Source organism: Diadema antillarum, unplaced genomic scaffold (assembly GCF_040938485.1).
Source record: "Diadema antillarum isolate AM-2024a unplaced genomic scaffold, OU_Dant_1.0 seq00001532_RagTag, whole genome shotgun sequence".
NCBI classification, from domain to species: Eukaryota; Metazoa; Echinodermata; class Echinoidea; order Diadematoida; family Diadematidae; genus Diadema; species Diadema antillarum.
In genome coordinates, this window is record NW_027272264.1 from 76,333 (window position 1) to 95,415 (window position 19,083).

A 19,083-nucleotide genomic window follows, 5' to 3' on the forward strand; every position below is an offset into this window, starting at 1 on the left:
AAACGGCAGTTTGTTTGTTTTTTACTGTAAAATGTCAAAATTTTCAAGCTCGCTCGCTCTCTCGCATTTAATTGTTACGCAATTCTCCTGATGTTGCTGCCAGTAATTGCCGGCAGTTGCGCTCGGTGCGCCCCCCTCCTTTATTTCCAAAGAGAAAAAATATGGCTCCAAATGGCAGTTTTTGGACTGTAAAATGTCAAAATTTTCAAGCTCGCTCTCTTCGCTCGCTCGCATTTAATTGTTATGCCATTCACCTGATGTTGCTACCAGTAATTGCCAGCAGTTGCGCCCGGTGCGTCCCCACCCCTTAATTTCCAAAGCAAAAAAATATGGCTACAAATGGCAGTTTTGGGACTGTAAAATGTCAAAATTTTCAAGCTCGCTCGCTCGCTCGCTCGCATTTAATTGTTACGCAATTCTCCTGATGTTGCTGCCAGTAATTACCGGCAGTTGCGCCCGTTGCATGCCCCCCCCCAACCCTCCTTTATTTCCAAAGCGAAAAAATATGGCTCCAAATGGCAGTTTTTGGACTGTAAGATGTCAAAATTTTCAAGCTCGCTCTCTTCACTCGCTTGCATTTAATTGCTATGCCATTCACCTGATGTTGCTGCCAGTAATTGCCAGCAGTTGCGCCCGGTGCGCCCCCCCCCCCCCCGCCCTTAATTTCCAAAGCAAACAAATATGGCTACAAACGGCAGTTTTTGGACTGTAAAATATCAAAATTTTCAAGCTCGCTCGCTCGCTCGCTCGCATTTAATTGTTATGCAATTCTCCTGATGTTGCTACCAGTAATTACCGGCAGTTGCTCCCGTTTCGCCCCCACCCCTCCTTTATTTCCAAAGCGAAAAAATATGGCTCCAAATGGCAGTTTTTGGACTGTAAAATGTCAACATTTCCAAACTCGCTCTCTTTGCTCGCTCGCATTTGATTATTATGCAATTCACCTGATGTTGCTGCCAGTAATTGCCAGCAGTTGCGCCCGGTGCGCCCCCCCCCCTTTAATTTACAAAGCAAAAAAATATGGCTACAATCGGCAGTTTTGGGACTGTAAAATGTCAAAATTTTCAAGCTCGCTCTCTCCCCTCGCTCGCATGTAGTCGTTATGCCATTCTCCTGATATCGCTGCCAGTAATTTGTCGTTTCACGCCGTCATTCCATAATCCATTTAAAGGGGGTACAACCCCCTCCGGCACTTCCACACCCTCCCCCCACCCTTGCTCGCTCCCTCGCATACTAACCCCCCCCCCCCCCCCCCCCAAGATGAAATCCTAGCTACGCCGGTGCCCTTTCCCCGCTTGGTTTCCCTCAAAAAACAGTAAAAGTCTAGGGATTGAGAGCTTCCTATATTCCAAATGTCTGTCCAAAAAATCTCGTAAACATTTAGTGTCAAAACGCACCCCCCTTGAAAAAAAGCTTGTGACGCCCCTGTCAGAATCTCAGCATCCAGTGATCGTAATTACCTGCCACTGCCTATTTGCCCAGATTACAAGCTATATGTAACCATGTATGGATGACCTTTGTAGGATGTTTTATTCCAGGAATGTATCGGTGGTCATTAAAGGACAAATTCACCTTCATAAACATAAGGATTGAGAAAATGCAACAATATTAGTAGAACACATCAGTGAAAGTTTGAGGAAAATTGGACAATCGATGCAAAAGTTATGAATTTTCTGAATTTTTGTGTTGGAACCGCTGGATGAGGAGACTACTACAGCTTGTGAGTCATATGCGTACAACAGTATAAAGAAAATAAAAGAAAATTCAACATATTTTCACTTTTTTCGCATAATAAAAGAGCAATTGACTTGCCTCTTTCTAAAGGCAGGGGGAATAATATTACCCATAACATTTATCGGTAACGAGTCTGGGGAATTTGTACTTTTTTCAAAAGATGGAATTTTGTGAAATTCTCTTTATATTTTCCTTATATTGTTGTACGCATGTGACATCTAAGTTATTCATACACTGCAGTAGTCTTCTCATCCAGCGGGTACTGCACAAAAACTTCAAAAATTCATAACTTTTGAACGAATTGTCTGATTTTCCTCAAACTTTCAATGATGTGTTCTACTAATATTGCTACATTCTCTCAATCCTTATGTTTATGAAGGTGAACTTGTCCTTTAAGAAAAAAAAACTTTCAATAAAACGTTGTTCGCCATTTATTCGACATAACACTAATGACTATGGTATTAAAAATCATAATTCCATTAATGTTCTGATCAAAACGTTTTTTACCCTCTCACTACGGAGTCATTCATGAAGGATGCCTACAAAGAGAAAACTTTGGCTTAATCTGCCTGTAAGCGCGTGCGCACCTGATGGCGGGATCTTGTGTTACGCACACGCATGATCGTTTTCGTGATCAACATTGAGTGATTTGACATTGTACGGTTGTTCTCTCGTAAGTTGATATTATGTCAATAATTATGCATTTATTCATTAACTCATTTACGATAATACTAGCTTGCCGTTGTATCCACATTTCCATTCGTCCAGCCGTAGTGGTAGGCACTGCCCCCAACCTTCAGGGATGGAGAGGGGGAGACATGCGACTGAGGTGCGACATCCAGGAGGAGCCCCTCATTGTGTACTGGTCAAAGGAGAGCGGCTCAGATCAGCAGCCGAGGACGATCAAGGCTAGATATGTCGATGGAAACTTTGAGAGGGTGGAGGAACGGTTCGACATCGACAAGAGCTTCAGCCTCGTCATTACGGACTTGGAGGTGGCAGATGAGGGTCTCTACTATTGTGACGTGACGCTGGCAAACCTTCAGGGTTTTGGAAATTCTAAATATTTGACAGTGCACTGTAAGTAATCTTTTGTTATGATAACACACTTCGAGGGGGCCAGGATTCCGATGATAAACAGTTTGTGAATAAACCTTCCTATTCAAGTAATGTGCAATTTTTGCCCCGTCACTGTACAGTCATGCTAGCCCGGAAACATTAAACTGCATATTACTTGAATATGAGACCATTCTGAGGCAAATAATTTGTAAACAAAAATAGATATATAATGTACTCTTAAATGAATCCCTGAAGAATTGGGGCATATCCCCTAGCATTCCCACTGATTCCCACTGATCAGTTACTAGCCATCCCCATTAAATGTTATTATAAACTAAATGAAAACAGTGGTCAATACATACATTGCTACTCTCCTTATAAATGGCATAAATCAATGACGTTCTGCTAGTTTGATTTGATTGCTGATTGATTTGATTTTATTGTTCCACATCTGAAACCCAAATCATATGACACGTTCTACTGAACATCGCGTCGTAAATTAAAAAAAAAAAACACTATAAGAGAAGACAATATCGTGCAAACATTAAATTTGGGGGATCTACTGAAAAGTAGAGCTTGTAATGAATAGGTCCCTTGATGAAATGTTGTTCTTGTTAAAAAAACAATAACATAGAAACAAAAAGTATGAAAGGAAGGAAAGGGTCGTAAAGGAAAAGAAACAAATAAAACACATCAGAACATATTCAATTCAATCCAATTCAATTCAACAGTTTATTTATGTAATAGTTTATGTATGTTATTATAGATAACATAATGAGATAGCCACCTGTAATACGATTACAAGATTCCTCGTCACCCGGGCAACACAGTTACGTAACTATAGGAATAGGTAACATGTACATGACACATGATGATTCATGAATTCAGGTGTAGACTTGACTTGATCGACTCGGTAAGAAGAACAAAATGCATACTTGGAATACATAACGAGCAACGGAACTGATAAAGAAAAATGAAGTTGGAATTTAAAAAAAAAAGTATGTTATTATAGATATAATCCCGCACGAGAGAATTATTTAGTTTGTGTATAAAAGAATTTAGTGACAGCGATTCAGTGATGTTAGAGTCAAGACTATTCTAGAATGTCGGACCTGTGTGTACTATAATTGTTTTAAGTGCAAATTCATTTCTGACAGGGGAAAAGTCAAAAGCGTAAGATAATTCGTCTTTGGTTAACTAGTACATAGATATCACAAGGGAGTAAGAATGTACGTTAAAAAAAATCTTTAATAAGTTATTACTTTTGAAAAGTGGGCTTGTTGGCGCTAGATGATTGTATATATGATAAATCTTAAAAGCTCGTTCTTGTACTCGAATATAGACTCCCAAGGCAAATATGATGTAATAGAGATACGGAAGTAATAAAGTCGAATGTAAAGTGTGTAATATACAAAAGTATATATATTTGGAAAACGTACTGATATTGTGACCGTGCAAAAAAAAAGAAGAAAAAAAACAACAACAACAAAAAGTCGCATCCCATGATTTTACGTGATGACTCAGAAAAGCTAAAATGGGTTGCCGAGTCAATCTTGATTTTTTTTTTCAGATTTTCTGAAAAAGCTATGCTTCTTCTACATTATTCTTTAGTTTGGGATCATAACATGAATGGGAAAGTGTGTTTCCACCAGTTTTTCTACAACCCTTCTTTGGGTTTAATTTCAGTTTAATATTGGGCATGGGTTGTTTTATCTAAGTCATGTATAAGAATATAAAGAAAAATAACGCTTCGTTGCTTTCGAAACTGACCGTCCACCATTGTACGTACAGGTTATTTTACTTTTTACCCCGCGTTTATTCTGTTTTACAGACAAATGAATTAAAGTCTACTGTAAGATGTGTGAAAATGAATCTTACTTTTGGCGTAGAGACAACTTTGAGAAGAGAGATATAAGGAAAACGCACCATAATGTGATTATGTATTTTAGGTCTGTCATATATATTCCTTCTTATACTACCCAATGTGGCAAAATAACGAAGGTGTTTTTTTAATTTGTTGAAATAAAAAAAAAGAAATGTATTCTTATACAAAACATAACGTTGTTTAATTTTTTTTTTTAATCGACAGCGATAGCATCAAAACATGTAATCGAGCAATGCGTCCATATGACCCAGGCCACTCGGAGCCGATGCACATACCAGAGTCCCTCCTACATACATTCCATACGACTGACATGTGTCGTGAGTGGATTCAAACCTAACATTTCCATGTTATGGACCGACGAGTCGGGGGAGGGACTTAATTCTGTGGTTTCACAACAAACAACACTATCTGACAACACATACGAGAGGATCGAGACAATCATTGTTTCAACTAGACATGAAACAGAGCAAACCTTCGTCTGCATGGCTACCGGTGACTCGTTGAATGGAAGGTCGACCGCGGAAATCACCCTTCTCCCTTTATCAGGTTTCTTGAATCGTTGCCAGTATGTTTCCGAATGAACAGTGTTAACACGATAAATTAATTGATCAATTTAATATTAAAACAAATATTTTGATTCGAAAATGACGTGACGAGGAAGATCATTCTAATTGGGCATCCTTTTTCTTTTAGCAAAGTTTCTGTTTAGCTCCTCAATCGCAAAAAGTATCTAACAATTTTCACAAAAATGTTAATTACTTTCATGGAGATTATCTAGGGATAATAAAGAAATTATAAAATAAAGATATATTTTTCACAGTATTTTCTCTGAACAATATTCGAAAATAAGTATTTCGGTGCCACCCATGTGTTTGAGTATTTGTTGGCATTACGCAAACTTGTTAGACCTGAAATACTTCATATTATTATCTACATGTTAATCCTCCATTTCTAGAAAAGATCGGAGCAGTGTTTCTGTTGCTTTTATTTGAAATTTCAGAAGAATATGATAACTTGGATCTCATCGTTGGACTAGCCATTGGTGTGCCTGTCCTTTTTCTCCTTGGTGGAATCTTTCTACAAATATACTACCATGACCAACCTCCACGAAAAGGTGGGAATTGTGATTGGTATCATAACAAATGCTAACCGAACCGAAGTGAATAATACTCTATAATAGCCACTGAAACAAACAGGCATCAATTGATGTTAAACAATCAAATCATTGTATGTTTCTTCTGTGAATAGACGTGCCGATCAGATCTACATAACAATTTCATAGGTTATCTACCATAAAAATACGAAAATAAAATGTATAATACAACACAACGGTAATGGAATTTCAGATGCTTCTCAGAAACTCTGCCCCCGGTTACTGTCAGGTAAGTGGGTAACACCATTGATGACAAAAATCGACCAAAACATTAGTTTGATTGCATCTTAACGCACACACATGCCCTTTCCCCATTTCATTGGATTATTGATCATTGCTGCTTATGATCTCGTCTTTATTGATGTTTTTATGTGTCACAGGTTGTGGCTGGAATCCCTATTGCAGACTACATAAGACACCTGACGAAGAAGAAGGATTGCTAATGGGTTTGAAATACATTAACACAAAACGTTTGTGTTTGTGTTTTTCTTTGTTGTTGTTGTTTTTTTTTTTTTTGGGGGGGGGACTCATATTGATTTTTCTTTACATTTGTTAACAGGGAGAAGGGAAAATAGACTGAAATCTTCATTTAAGCACGGATCAAAACGATCGTACTTGTTCTATTTTTTCCTTTTCTTTGGTAGTGTACTTGCTTGTGTTCAAGCCATGTTGAGTTCCAATAGCAAATTATATGCGTCAAAGATACCTTACTTAAAAGCTGCTGAAGAAAGCTTAGACTCGGATTATCATTCAATAAAAAAAATTCATTGAAAACGTAGAAGTTTTCGTCTTTGTACATAAAAAAGTACAAACATTGGTCTAATAAATTTAAATACAAACAACCCCCTCCCTCCTATAATTGTTAGGGATTGTTTTGAAAGGCTCTACTATCATGTAAATTTATCTTTCACATTTTCTACAATATCGCCTTAATTAGTGAGACAGCCATTCGAAACAATATCGTTTACCAAGAAAAAACATCATAATTAAAGTTGGTGGTTGACAAATAAATGGTTTTCTTTTTTGTTTTTGCCCCCCCCCCCCTTCTTCTTGGTTAACTGGAAAGTCCTTCACAGGATGGGTATAATTTACGAAATGCTCGTCTTTATGCCTCACGAAAATGTTGGAAGTTTTTTCGACTGTCCCTTGGCAACTTGTGCGTCTCCTTAATTTCTTGCATCATTTTTTTTGTATGTGTGTGTGTGTTCAGACTTACTTTGATAAAGGTCTTTGACAAAAACGTCAGTCCAATTTTTTTTTTTGGTTCCTGCGGTGTTTATACGGCTGCTTTTACTCTGATATCTACTTACTACACACCGACATAGAACAGTCATATAAATATCCCCATTTTCAATGTATATATATATATATACATATATATATATATATATATATATATATGGGCCGTGACGCGAGAAAAGGGCCCTATATATATATAAACATACGGAGACGTGAGGCTGTACACGTGCGGGTTCGAGCCCCATAAAAGCACGAACCAAATTACGTATATATATGTATATATATATGTTTATGTGACCGTGCCCCTCAAAACGAACATTAAGTCGCACACACTGATTTTGCGTGAGGACTGAAAATAAGTGAAATGGGTCAACCTAGCCTAACTTGACTTTTTCATATTTCCTGAAAGAGCGGGTCTTCTTCTACATTGTGCTAAAATTTGGTATCTTAAAACGGGCAGAAAAGTGTGGTTTTTTTTAGCAGTTTATCTCGAACATTTTTGGTAGAATAGTGTGATTAGGTGTGTCTGTAGAATCCCTTTTTCATTTCTGAAAAACCTTGTTCACACTCTTCAATTTCAACTCTTATAACTTTTGAAAGGATAGTGCTACTGCTTTGAAAGTTGGCATTTATTATGGACAGAATGTGTTAATGAGGCATGTTTAATTTCAGTTAAATCTGATAATCTCTTTATTATTGTTACTCTGGTGGTTTACTTACTGTTTTTTGTCCCATTCATCGCACAGCCAGCACGGTTTGGTAAAGATTAAGCGCTTGAATAGACACTGTACTTCAGAGCCTCTTTTCTCAGTTCACACTTTTCCTGAGTTTGCGCTTTCTTTTCAATATTTAGATAGGTTAGGAGAGTCCATTTGATTTGAGTTATACATCATTTTAAAGCCCAAAGTCTGCTCTTTCAGAATATGGTCTTAAGTAAAAATGTATGTCTGGCGACTTTTTGTATGTTTTGAGGTGCAGGGTCACATATATAATTAATATATATATATATATATATATATATATATATATATATATGTATATATATATATATATATATATGTATATATATATATATATATATATATATATATGTGTGTGTGTGTGTGTGTGTGTGTGTGTGTGTATGTGTGGGTCAGGGCTCAAAACTAACGTTTATTTTTGACTGGTTGTCGTTTGGATCACTAAATCCTTAAATTTGTAATAACTGTTTTCTTCCGGTTTTTCCCTTTTTTTCAAAGAGTCATCTCCGCTAAATGAGGAACAAGTACAGCAATGCACAGAAGAGCTGAAGGTGTATTATCGTGAGACGCGACGCAAGGTCCCAATAGGCACACTAAACTTCATGGATCGTGTTGATTTGGATGAAATTTATACCAATTTGAGCCTCAGTAAATCGGATAAAACACCAGTGACATACGATAATCTGTTGATGAACGAGAAAAATGAAAATCTTTCAAAGCGCATTCTGATCCAAGGTACAAGAGGTGTAGGTAAGACAACTCTCTGCACTAAGATTGCCTGGGACTGGTGCCAGGAACGAATTCTCCAGGATCTGAAAATGTTGCTTGTAGTTCCATTTAGACGTGCCACTGTCGAGAGAAGTATTGGTAGCATTGTGGAAAGATACCTCTCTGATTCAAATACTGCAACACCTCACCAGTTAGGCCACTTCATCTCAAAAAATCCTGGTAAAGTTCTTATGGTATTTGATGTGCTCGACGAGTACAAAGGTAACAGAGCGAACAGTAACAACATTGAGCTCATTAGCACTTTGATATCAGAGCAATATAAATTATGCAAAGTAATCGTCACCGCCAGGCAATGGGAGATACGTGATTTAACACTGGCAAATATTCCTGCTGATGCTTACACCCTTATTAATGTCGAAGGATTTAACAAGGAAAACGCTTCTACTTATATCAGGAGGTACTTTCGAATTAGAGGGAAGGACGCTCTTGCAGAAAGCTTGATCAATTTTATGAAAGAAAATTATGTCATCCGGTTGAACATGGCCCCGGTCCCCATTTACACCGCAATCCTCTGTCTTATGTGGGAAGCTTTCAGTGCAGAAAGACGGGAGAAAATGATGAAAATGCAAACCTTCTCGCAGATTTTCGGGGAAATGATTTCTTTTTTGAAAGAACATTACGCATCAAAATTGTGTGAAAATCTACAGAGACAGAACGCAATCAAAGTTGTTAAGGAAGTTAGTAAGGCTATTGAAGACGTAAGTCACATAGCAATGGACGGTTTGATGGACAGGAAATATTCATTTCCTGAAGAAGAATTCAGAGAGTGTCGTGATGCTGTGGAAATGTGTTGCAGTGTCGGGGTTTTGACAAGAGAGAGAGATGTCATCGGCATGGTGGAGCGTCATCGAGATGTCAACATTCCTTCTTCCGATGAGTCGACGGTTTCTTTTCCCCACCCAATGTTCCAAGAATACGTTGCTGCGGCACATATTTTGAATTTATTTTCCCATGAGCAGCTCACAAATCTTTCGTCAAATATCTCTAACATCAACTACAACAACAACAACGACAACAAAAATGATAGTGCTACGTACACCAACCTGAAGGAAAAACTTATACCTCGATATCAGGAGTTTCGTTATCTACTGTACTTTACCTCGGCGTTAGGGACTGAACTAGGGCTTGATATCATCAACAGCTTGACAAAGGAAGGTGACAAGGACTTCTGCGTTGACGTTGCCTTTGAATGTCATACTGAAGAGGCCACTAGAGCAGTGGGAGAACGATGGGACGAATATACAATATCACGGAGTTCGTCAGAGCATACACAGTCAGGAGTTGTCTTCATGCTACAGAATAACCAAGTGGTGAGTGATGCAACTTGGATTGTTGATTTCAAAATCCCAAATGGTATGTTTTAATGGCGACGCAACTCTGTCTTTCGCAGAGAATAACTTGGCGCAAACTGTGGACTCCTTTTATTAAATTCCCAATCGATTCATATCCCGACAAGGAATTGGGGAAGATGAGATGCAAGATTTCGTTTAGATATCGAACGGTAAATTATTTTGTTAGTGTTAAAAATTGTTTTCCTCTAATGCTACATTTGTAAGATCGTTATTTGTCCTGATCAGTGGAATCCAGTTTTGAATTTATTTTTTATTTCATTAATTGATTAATTTATTTATTTATCTATTTTTGTACTGGAGCCTTATAAATAAACGTTCTCACTGGGCCAAGCAACATTTTGTATAGAGGACATTCTCTGAGAAAAGCTAAAACATATTTTACATACCTATACGCTCGAGTAAGATAGATCTATTAAAGCTGCACTTTGCTGAACCATACTGATAATAGTGGTAAAAACATTCACGTTTGATCATGATTATATTGATTAAGCGGTAGGTTATAGGGGTTGACATTTACGAACGGAATTAAGCATGCATTCTCTTTCTTTTTCACAACTGTTAACAACTCATGTAATAGTAAAAAACAAGATCAATGGAATGAACCTAGCCTTTCGTGCCCTTGTGTATCTCCAAATTTCTAAAGCGATTGGATCTTTTTTTCATTTTCATTTTTCATTCATTCATTTATTTTTCATTTCCAACAAAAACATATAAATATATTACAAAAATTGAATACAGTGCATAAATTTCATCATACAAAGTAAAGGATAAATTTACAGAAAACTTGTAGGTATAGGAAAATGTTGGAAATGGGGAGGAATGCTAAAAAGCTGAGCTTGTAGGCTGCATTCCCCCCACACGTAATACAAGAAATTATATGATCGATAGACTGATAAGCATTGAAAATGGATGAAACAAAGAAACTAAGACAAAAAGACCTATAACCTAACTTATCCGAAACAAAAACCCTGAACAAATCCCTACACTAAGTCGCTGTCATGCCGGAAAAGAGAGGAGAGAAACAAAATAGTATGTGTGTGTGTGTGTGTGTGTGTGTGTGAGTGTGTGTGTGTGTATGAGAGGGGGGGGGGAGAAAGCAGCTTAATGCGTGGTGTGAAGATAAGAGACAAAAAAAAAATAGAAGGACACGAGAGGTAGTGGATGGATGGAGCCGCTTAGCTGTAATTCCAATAGAATATAAGGTTGGATTTTACACTTCTTTGCAACCAATAAAGAATCAACAATTCTTATAACTGTTCAAAATATTTTTCTTCAGATTACTCTTAAAGGAACTTAAACTTGGAGATGTCCTCAAACTGTTAGAAAGGTTGTTCCAATATTTAGGTCCAGCAAATGTAAATATAGATTGTGTAAACATTGTTCTAGTTAAAGGCAGATGGAATTCATCTGAGTGACGAGTTGGATATTTATGGAACGAGCGGTTTCTCGCAAACATGCTTGTGAAGACAGACGGCAACAAATTATTAGAAAGTTTATACATAAATTGGCCAAGACAATAATAATAAATATCAGTTATCTTTAAAATTTTGTTTTCAGAAAATAAAACATCGGTGTGGGCTCTCCAAGAAACATGACAAATTATTCGAAGAGCTTTTTTCTGGAGACGGGACAGTCTGTCGAGATATGATGGATGTGTGTTCCCCCAAGCTATGATGCCATAATTCAAATAAGGTAAAATCAAAGCTGAATATAACATTAAAAGGGTGGGAATAGAAAAATAATATTTAACTCTATTAATAACACCAATATTTCGAGATATTGTGTGACAAATACTATCAATATGTGACTTCCATGAAAGTTTATTGTCAATAACCAAACCTAAAAACTTCATTGATGCAACTTCATCTATAACTATATCATCTATTTTTATATTATTAGGAAGATTATTTAAAGTATTACTAAATAATATACATTTAGTTTTAAGAAGATTTATAGACAACTTATTTGACCTTATCCAACATAACAATCTCTTTAATTCAGAATTTAACAAATCCACCAAAATATGAGGATCTGAATGAGAAAGAAAAACATTAGAGTCATCAGCAAAAAGTACAAAAGATAAAATATTAGAAGCATTTATTATATCATTTATATACAAAATGAATAAAAGAGGTCCCAGTAAACTACCCTGAGGTACACCACAGGTGACAGATTGGTTGCAGGAGTTTTGACCAGATAGAAAAACATACTGTCTACGATCAGAGAGGTAACTCCTGAACCACTCCAAGGCCTTGCCACGTATACCATAGTGACATAATTTATGAAGTAATATTTTATGATCAATGGTATCGAAGGCCTTGGAGAGGTCCAGGAAGACACCCACTGTGTGATGAGCCCTATCTACTGCTTTGGCTACTTTTTCAATAAAGGAGAGAATTGCTTGAGAAGTGCTATGTCCTTTGCGGAAACCAAATTGTGAATCAGAAATGATATCATAAAAATCAAGAAATTTAAGGAGTCTAGAATAAACAACTTTTTCTAACAATTTTGAAAACGATGACAACAATGAAATTGGTCTATAATTACTAATATCTTCCTTATTACCTTTCTTATAAATTGGGATTACTTTAGCAATTTTCATTCGTAGCGGAACAACACCACTGCTTAATGACAAATTAAAAATGTAAGTTAAAGGTTCAACAATATTCTCAGCTATATTTTTCAAAATAACGTTATCAATACAATCAGGTCCCGAGCTTCTTTTACTTTCCAAACTCATAATGATATCTTTTACTTCATAACTAATAATCGGATCAAAAAAGAATGAATTTGAGTTGGGTAATTTAAGAAATTCATAGAAATTTTTTTGACAAACAGGAGTTTTATTAGCAAGATCATGTCCAATCTGCGAAAAGTAAAGGTTAAATGCATCTGCAATCATCACAGGGTCTGTTATTTCCTTGTCACCAGAAACAACTCTTGTAACACAAAACTTATCATTTTCTTTATTTATAGCACTGTTTATTATTTTCCAAGTTTTACTCATGTCATGCTTACAAAAGGATATCTGATCCGCGTAATACTTCTTTTTTTCATAACGCAATATTCCTGTAAGAGTGTTTTTATACATAATATATTTACGATGAGATTGTTCAGTACGTTTGATTTTGTCTGCATAATACAAATTGTTTTTCCGGTTTATAGATCGTAGAAGAGATTTTGTTATCCATGGTGATCTAGGATACTTTTTGTAATCACGTTTAACTTCTACCAAAGGAACATATCTCTCTAAATGAGAATTCAAAATATTCATAAAAAACATCAAATGATAAATCCGTATCATGAGTGCTATATACTTCTCTCCAAGTTTCTTCATTCAGACTATTCTTCAAATTCTGTAAGTTATCCGGTGTGACTTTTCTAAATACTTCTCTAGTGGGACTAATTGGTTTCGTGGTGACTGGGATGGATGTGAAAATTGGAAAGTGGTCTGATATATCTGCTAAAATGATATTCGATTTAGGAGTAGGCGTAATATTATAAAATATATTATCAATAAGTGAAGCTGTATTATCTGTCACTCGGGTGGGTTTGGTAATAAGTGGTAAAAAAGAAGCTGAAAACATACTATCAAGTAAATTCTGAGAGGCATTTACTGTGTGGCATTTCAATATATCTATATTGAAATCGCCCATAACAAAGCATTTTTTATTAACAAAAATTGGGTTATGGATGAGATCCTGTAAGGCTTCTAGAAATAATGCACTGCTGGAGTTTGGAGGTCTATATATCAATGTAATCAAAATATTCCTAGACTTTGGGATATTTATTTCAACAACCAAAGATTCTAAAATTTCATTCATGGAGTTAAGTTCGGTGTGTACAAAATAATCAAAATGTTGTTTAATATAAAATGCAACCCCTCCTCCTACCTTGTTAGTTCTATTATTCGTAATAAAATCATAACCAGAAAATGCAAAAGAGTTAGGGGAATATTTAGTAAGCCACGTCTCAGTGAGCCCAATAACAGAAAATGAATTCTGGGTAGGATTTTCTAGTAAAGATTGTAAATGTTCGAAGTTGCTATTTAAACTTCGGACATTTAGATGCATCAATGAAAAACTATCATTCGATATCTCTAAAGACTGAAATTGATTAATCGTTAGATAATCAGAACCTTGATATGATATATTTTCCTCATTCACATTCAAATTATCAAAGATAGAATTAATGGTATCTGCTGCACGGTATTCATATCTAAATGGGTTATTTTCACTTTGTTGATCCTTTTGATTGATTCCAAAAAGGTTAATCAAATCTTCATTCCCTAGAGAATGAAAAGCAAAACTATCTATCTGCGCCATCATTAACAACCAAAATTAAGTATTAGATATGGAGCGTAAGCTCCTAATTGGAGAATAACAAACTTTACATAAGCCGAGCGGGACCCAACCATGGATTGGAAATAGATTAACAGCTGAGTGTGAACACGAGAGATAGCATGACAAGCGACAACATAAACAAGTAAACATAAACAACAAAACATAAACAAAACAACAAAAGCACACATATTGCTCAGAACATAACTAAACCTGATAGACATCAAGCAAGGCGGAGCTCCCGGCGTGCTTGAAAACACACGAGTAAAAAAAAAAAAAAAAAACCACTCATGAATGGTATAGATCTATGGCTTACGTATAAGATAGACCAACAACGCCATAGTAATCGCAGACAACTGCGGTTAAACCAGCTAATAATCAACAACAGTTTAGATCTCAGTTTTATGTATTATAAGAGACAAAATTACAAAAAAAAAATGGAATGCCGTGTGGAGAGAGCAGTGGATAATAACAATGAACAGGACATTGAAGAATACTAAACTGTCACTGAATACAGTCAAAATGTACAGTATCATAGCGTCATACTCGACGGACCCTGCACACATTTTCCAATACACATGAATTAAACCCATATATTACAACACTTTTGGTACTTCATGATAATAATATCACAAAAAATAATTCATGTCGGGTTACTTTTTTTTACAGTGATACACAGAAAAAGAAATAAGATGGTTAATACACTTTTCCTCTTCCTCTTGCTATCGTCCTTCTTGACACAAATTAGAGAGTATCAATTTTGACATATCGGTGCATGACATTTCTATGATTATACAAAAGAGGGGGAAATTGATACTGCAGAAATAAATGCAAAAGAAAAAAAAAAGATTGTATTGACCTATTGGAAATAAATGAATGATTCGGCAACCATGGCAACGTCGATTGTTAGTGATGCTGCAAATGACGGGTATGTGAACGGATAAAAGTGAAAAATGGCTTAATACATCAAATAGCATCGTTCTATAATGTTGCCATAGTGTCATGACCAGTGCAGCGGTCTTATAAAATTGCATACCATAATTATCAAAAGTAAAGATGCAGCGAGGTAAATTTGATAAATCAGATTGAAGACCGGCTGCTGAAATACATTATTAACCAGGATTAGGTCACAGTGTCCATCGGTTTAACAGTTTGACTTGGTATTCAATTACATAAGAGAGGAACAAAGTGACGACAAGAAAAAAAGAAGAAGAAGAAAGAAAATAGCGAATTACAAAAGGTCCCATATCATTCCTAGAAAAGCTAACAGAAAACCAGGATCAAATTTCTACTCGTATAGTTACTCTAGCAACAGTTAAGTTGCTTTGGGTCATACACCGCAGCCGTTCATCATGATAAGCAGATGACTCCGACAAGAACACAACAATAAGAAAAAACAAGCCCAGGTTCATCATTCAACCACGTTGCGGTTGACCCTCAGCCGCCAAGTTCATTCACAGAGAAAAAGACAAAAATCGGGTTACACAAAACTTGTTTGTGCACATAATTGGTATATGGTTATCTGGTACAAGGCATAACTTAGATATCGCGTGTACTGTGTGAGGGTAGAGAGGAACAAAAGGACCAAGGAATAAACATCTGAATTTGGGTTCACGTGACGCCTCAGCGTACATCTTCCATACATTTATGGTACACTTTCCACAAACCCTTGTCATTTACAACACTGTATCATTTGTACTCCCGAAACAAATAATACAAACTCTTTTCTTATTTGGGGAAAACAAGAGGATTCAACCGGCGGCTTATCATTAAGGAACTTGTAGTTACTCCAGCGGCAAATAATCAGCTTTCAGTAAGTTGCTTTTAAGTAAAACGCCGCAGCCCCATCATGATAAGCTGATGACGCCACCAAAAAAATAACATAATATAACAAACAGGGTTCATCATTCGTACATGCTGCGGTTGATCCTCAGTCCCCAAGTTCATTTACAGGAGGAAAAAAAAAACGAAAATCGGGTTACATAATACTTGTTTGTGCACATCATTAACGAACTCATAGTTATTCCAGCGAGAAATAATCAGCTGTCAGTAAGTTACTTTGAGTAGAACACCGCAGCCCCATCATGATAAGCTGATGACGCCACCGCAAACAGAACAATAACATAAAAAACAGGCAATGACAGGTTTCATCATTCGTACATGCTGCGGTTGATCCTCAGCCGCCAAGTTCATTTACAGAGAAAAAAAACCGAAAATCGGTTTACATAATACTTGTTTGTGCACATATTCGGGATGGTTGCCTGGTAACAGGCATAACTCAGATACCGCGTGCACTGTGTGACAGTAGAGAGGAACAAAAAAGAGTAAGGAGTACAAACATCTGAAACCGAGTTCATGTGACGCCTCAGTGTACGTCTTCCATTCATTTACGAAACCATTTCCACAAATCTTTATCATTTACAACACTGTATAATTTGTGCTCCCAAAACAAATAATGCAAACTCTTTTCTTATTTGGGGAAAACAAGAAAATTCAACCGACGGCTTATCATTAACGACCTCATAGTTACTCCAGCGACAAGTGATCAGCTTTCAGTAAGTTGCTTTGAGTAAAACGCCGCGGCCCCATCATGATGATAAGCTGATGACGCCACCAAAAACATAATGATATAAGAAACGGGGGTTCATCATTCGTACATGCTGCGGTTGACCCTCAGCCGCAAAGTTCTTTTACAGAGAAAAAAAAAGGAAAATCGGGTTACATAATACTTGTTTGTGCACATATTCGGGATGGTTGCCTGGTAACAGGCATAACTCAGATACCGCGTGCACTGTGTGACAGTAGAGAGGAACAAAAAAGAGCAAGGAATAAACATCTGAAATCGAGTTCATGTGACGCCTCGGCGTACATCTTCCATACATTTATGATACACTTTCCACAAACCCTTGTCATTTACAACACTGTATAATTTGTACTAAAAAAATTGAATAAATAAACCAATGGCTTATTATTTGTAGTGCGCTTTCTTATACCTTATTCTGCTTTGCCCTTGACACATGCCAAAATGTGTCCAATTTCATCATTAGTACACCAAGCTCATTTACAGAAAAAGGGAGACCAAAAGAGGTTTCATAGTACTTGTTTGTGCACATAAATGAAATCATTACCAGGTATCAGGCATAACTTTAGAAGTGCCGCATAATGTGAATGTAACTTTTAAAGGAGGAACAAAATGACCGTTGAATAAAAAATCTTGGGCTGAATTAGTGTAACGTCTCTTTGATTTCCGACAATATGCTTTCGTTGATTATTGATGTTCATTATAATCAATCGATTCTTTTTTTCTCTTAGCGATCGTTATTCATTCAATCTGTGATCTCTGGAAAAACTATGTCACGTGACTTAGCGGAGGGTATGTGTTCAAGCTCTGTCTTGAACAAAGTCGCAGTACATGACTCGCAATTTCACTCGGAATACTACAACATCCTCAGCGAAAATGGTTCTAAATGTCAGGTAAGGTCATATCTCCATAGCTCGATAAACAAGTCGTTTATGATAATCAACTTTATGTTCAAATGCAATGCAATATCTTGTAAGTGGGTATTGAAAATTCTTGCTGATGAATATCGAGGGAATAAAATTGCATTCGAGGTGGGAGCACGGGGGGGGGGGGGGATTATTACGTGTATTATAGGTTTCCGTTAAATGTCATAATTCTGTCATTCAAGTTCCTGTTCCGACCATTTAATTTCACACATTCCAAGATTACCACTCTAAATCAGCAATCAAATCCAAAATCCAGTCATTCACATTTACTATCGGAGAAATCAGTTGTTAGTTAGAAGTTCATTCCGGCAACGGAATCTCGTCGGTCATTCAAATTCGTAAAAAAGGCAACCATGTTCCAAATAGTTTTGAATAGACTGAACGCTGTGATGAAGATTATTAATTATTTTGCTGTGTAGGTCCACCTGTTTATTCTAATTAGTATTAAAATTTGAACTTCACCAGCATGACGGTAAATCTAAGGCATATACAGGCACATTAGGCATTGTAAAGAAACGAGCAGAATAGAAAAGGTGGATTGACACCTCCGAGAGAAACAATTTCGACCACATTGAAACTGGTAACATGAACCTTGTATACGTCTTGTTTGTTGTTTACACCTATCTTATTGATTTACTTTTGCGGGACCCTGTGGGATCATTCTGTGTCAGTTCGTCTGTGTCAGTTTGTCAGTTTCATGCATTTTGTAGTTAGTGTTGGGGCATTGGACCTTTTAATGTATGCAATGTAATCAACGAGTATGATTACGACTGCCGTTGTGTTGTTTGACAACCCCACAATACACGAACACACAAAAACATAGAACTATATAACATAGAAACATAAAACTATAAAACATAAAACTATATGCAAGCCTTCATCGCTGTGCATTCTCCATTGTACATCCTAACTCCATCGACCATTCTTAAATTAGGATATTGATCACCTGAACAACAACAAAAAAAAAAATGAACGCCCCCCAAAAATTCAATCGGAGTATTGTGTAAATCTAAATGCACGAATAAGAAATGCAGTACTCGCACATTGAAATTAAGTGAACGCCCATGCATTAATTTGACTTGACGGAAAGGAAATGGGCTCCCATGAATGAAATTGGTCGTACCGATTCTGAATTTAAAAGCCGAATATTTTCGCGTGCAAGCGCTGTGTGAATATGAATGCACATACATGAATATAATCCTTGGAATGACAAAAGTATGTATTCGGCCGGGAAAACTTATATATATATATATATATATATATATATAGAGAGAGAGAGAGAGAG